The following is a 4,053-nucleotide window of genomic DNA, read 5'->3' as shown; positions in this document are numbered from 1 at the left end:
AACTGAGTTCCAGTCCCGGCTCTGCCACCAGCTATGTGACTGTGTCACTCTTGTCAAATCACTTCACCCCTGGAGGCCTCACTATAATCCCCTATCAAATGGCAAAGAAACTGTATCAATAATTCTTAACCTGGGGTCCAAGACCCCCCCAAGGCTTTCAAAGGGAATATTTGGGGTCTATAAACTCGTATGGGGGAAAATATTGCATTTAGTTTCCAGTAATCCTTAAAAGAAAATGGGCATTTTCTGTCATTGTGAACGTAGGCAACAAACCACAGTAGTGTTTGCCTTCTATTAACTGTGCTTTGTCACCAACAGAAACCATAGGTATAATGGGGTGCCCGGGAGGCCCAGTTGGTTAAACACCTGCCTTAGGCTCACGGTCCTAGGATTGAGCCCCTCATTGGGCTCCTTGCTCAGTGGGGAGCCTGCTTCTCCCTCTCCCTCTGCCTCCCACTCCCCCTGCTTGTGCATGCTGTCTCTCTCTCTCTGTCAGATAAATAAATAAAACCTTAAAAAAAAAAAAGAAACCATAGGTATCTTCAAATTATATGGCAATTGTTGCAGGTATCTTGAAATATTTCTTGGGCTCATTGTTACTTTGAAAGTCTATGATAATTGTTAGACTTTTTTCGAGTGTTTAATATTAATATGTTAATGAACAGCATATATTCATTACTATACAACACATTTTTTAAAAGATTTTATTTATTTATTCATGAGAGACACAGAGAGAGAAGCAGAGACACAGGCAGAGAGAGAAGCAGGCTCCATGCAGGGAGCCCAATGCGGGACTTGATCCTGGGACTCCAGGATCACGCCCTGAGCTGAAGGCAGATGCCCAACCGCTGAGCTACCCAGGCAACCCACAAATCTGTTTTTAAAAATATGTTGAAAACTCCATCTTATACCCATTACGATGGCTATTATTTAACAAAAACAGGGGGTCTGGATGGCTCAGTGGTTGAGCATCTGCCTTTGGCTCAGGGTGTGATCCTGGGGTCCTGGGATCGAGTCCCACATCGGGCTTCCTGCATGGAGCCTGCTTCTCCCTCTGCCTGTGTCTCTGCCTCTCTCTCTGTGTCTCTCATGAATAAATAAATAAAATCTTTAAAACAACAACAACAAAAAATAAGTGTGGCAAGGATGTGGAAAAATCAGAATCCCTGTGCACTGTTGGTGAGAATGTAAAATGCTGCAGCTGCTATGGAAAACAGTACGGTAGATCCAGTTAAAAGAATTACTGTATGATCCAGCAACTTTACTTTAGGGTATATACCTAAAAGTATTGAAAGCAGGGACTCAAACAGGTGTGTGTACACCCGTGTTCCGAGCAGCATTACTCACAGTATCCAAGAAGTGGAAAAAACCCAAATGTTCATCAACAAATGAATGGGGACACCTGGGTGGCTCAGTGGTTGAGCATCTGCCTTCAGCCCAGGGCATGACCCCGCGGTTTCAGGATCGAGTCCCAAGTCGGGCTCCCTGCATGGGCCTGCTTCTCCCTCTGCCTATGTCTCTGCCTCTCTCTCTCTCCCTCTCTGTGTGCGTCTCTCATGAATAAATAAACAAAATCTTTTTAAAAACAAAACAAATGAATGGTAAGCAAAATGGAATATTATTCAAGCATAAAAAGGAGGGAAATTCTGACCCATGCTACATACAACATGGAGCCTGCTTCTCCCTCTGCCTCTGCTTCTCTCTCTCTCTCTCTCTCTCTCTCATGAATAAATAAATAAAATCTTTTAAAAAAATTATTCTGGAAGGGATCACAAGAATGCCAAAGGGACCCATGATATAAAAAGATTGAAAACTTGGGACACCTGGGTGGCTTAGCAGTTGAGCGTCTCTTTCACTCAAGGTGTGATCCTGGGGTTCCAGGATTGAGTCCTGCATTGGGCTCCCTGCGGGGAGTCTGCTTCTCCCTCTGCCCATGTCTCTGCCCCTCTCTCTTTTTCTCATTAATAAGTAAATAAAATCTTAAAAAAAAAAAAAGATTGAAAACTTAAAAACTTCAAAAGCATTTTTCAGTTTCGAAATTCTAAAATTCTCTGCAATGGAAAAAGAAGAGAAAAAAATCGTTGTTTTAGAAAATGGATGAATGCAGCTATATGTAGAAATAGTTAAACCTCTACTATACATTAATATCTTTTTTCCTAATAAAAATTTTAAGCTGGATTCAGAAATATTAAAAATGTCTTTAAGTCCCAAGAAAGGGCAATCATAAGCTGCCTTTTTCTTCAAAATGCCCACCTTGGGAGTCTGATCAGGTGCTCTATGAACTATGTTAATTACTTATTATAACTAATAAAGTCAGGGTTTTTAACAACATTTAACAAGATACAGTAGCAAGCTAAGAACAGGACTTTTACATCATTCTGCATATAGAAGAAAAGATCACCTCCTACTTTTTTTAGTATCTTGACTTCAAATGGTAAGAGGAAAGCGTCTCAAATCCTGAAGGCATTTTATCTGCTCTGACACTACTCAATACAGGAACTGGGTATGCTTGGTCCAGCCTCCCATCTCCTGCCCCAAATGATCCTGTCACAGGAGGCAGGGGCAGAGTAGGCAAAAGGTCAGAAGAATTTCCTTCCTCAAGGAGAGGCAAAGGCCTCTCTGTCAATTCTGTTTCCCTTACCTGACCCCTGAGGTTTAGGTCTAATTACCTAAAGCTGCAAGTAGGTCATTCTTGGTTGTAAAGGATTTGTATGTAAACTGTTAGATAGTATGTCATTTGTATAGGCTCATAAACCTTATCTCAGTGGTCTTAACCAGTGTGATTTTGTCCTCCACAGGAGACATTTTTGGGTGTTAGGACTGGAAGGTAGGAGCATGCTGGTGGCATTTAGTAGATAGAGGTTATGGCCAGGGATGCTGCTAAGCTCGCTACGACGCACAAAATAGCTCCCCACAATGCAGAATTAGGCAGCTTAGGGTCTCAATAATAACAGGGTGGAGAAACCCTGCTTTATTTGGTTTTGTTAAGAACAAAATGATTCCTGGATATCTCTCAAGAGCCATCTTGGATGAGGGAAGGTGGCAAGGGAGGAGAGCATAAAATCATACTGAGCACTTTAGGCTTTATCATGAGCACTTTAGGCTTTACTCATGAGCACTTTAAAAAATATGTCTTATTTTTAAGTAATCTCTATACCCAACGTGGGGCTTCAACTCACAACCTCGAGATTAAGAGTCACATGCTCTCTTGACTGAGCCAGCTGGGCACCCTTACCTCTGAGTACTCAGTGCTCACAACCATGTGTCTTAGGTATTTTCTCCATTTGTACAAGCAAAGAACTCGGCTCCGCAAACAATCACTTATTTGGGTCATAATGTGACAGAACTAGAATGAACTGGCCTGGTCTGGCTCTGAAGCCTATATGCTGTCTGCTATTTGAGTTGTAAGTACTGAAAATTCAGCTGGAGTGTGATAGAATGGACCTAGTCTTTATTCAGGCCTACCATGCTGTGGATGGAGCTTAGGCAATGTGCATCCTAGCCTAACTCTTTGTCGCTAAAGCAGCATACAGAAGCATGATTAGATTACACTGGGGAGCAGAAATGAATGGAGAAGGAAAAAATGAATCTACATGAAGCTACTGAATAATACCACAATTTATTACAGCACAGTATATTGAATTGAAATAATAGCACAGTATATTGACAAGTGTTGAATTGCTTGGCATCAGCAGTGAGTGCTATGGGAGTTGACAAGGGGACTGTCAGTATGTATTGGAGTGGACAGTGAGGCTTCATGAAGGAACTGAGAACTGAACTTTCAGAGAACACAAGGGTTGAGGACGGAGTTAAATTCAGGAGAGTCAGGCAAGGTATTATCGTGATGAGCGTGGGGTGCTCGGGAATCAGATTCCCAGGTTTAAATCCTACCTCTAGCACTCATAAGTGGTGTGACCTTCGGCGAAGCAGTTAGCCTGTTTGTGTTTGTTTGTTCATGTGCAGAATCCAGATATTACATTTTCCATTAGGTTGTTATGAGAATTAAATAAGTCATGCGCGGAAAGTCTTAGCATAGTGCTCACCCCATGGTTC

This window comes from Vulpes lagopus, chromosome 23, assembly GCF_018345385.1.
Source record: "Vulpes lagopus strain Blue_001 chromosome 23, ASM1834538v1, whole genome shotgun sequence".
NCBI classification, from domain to species: domain Eukaryota; kingdom Metazoa; phylum Chordata; class Mammalia; order Carnivora; family Canidae; genus Vulpes; species Vulpes lagopus.
The sequence above is the reverse complement of the archived record's forward strand: the minus strand, read 5'-3'. Positions refer to the sequence as shown.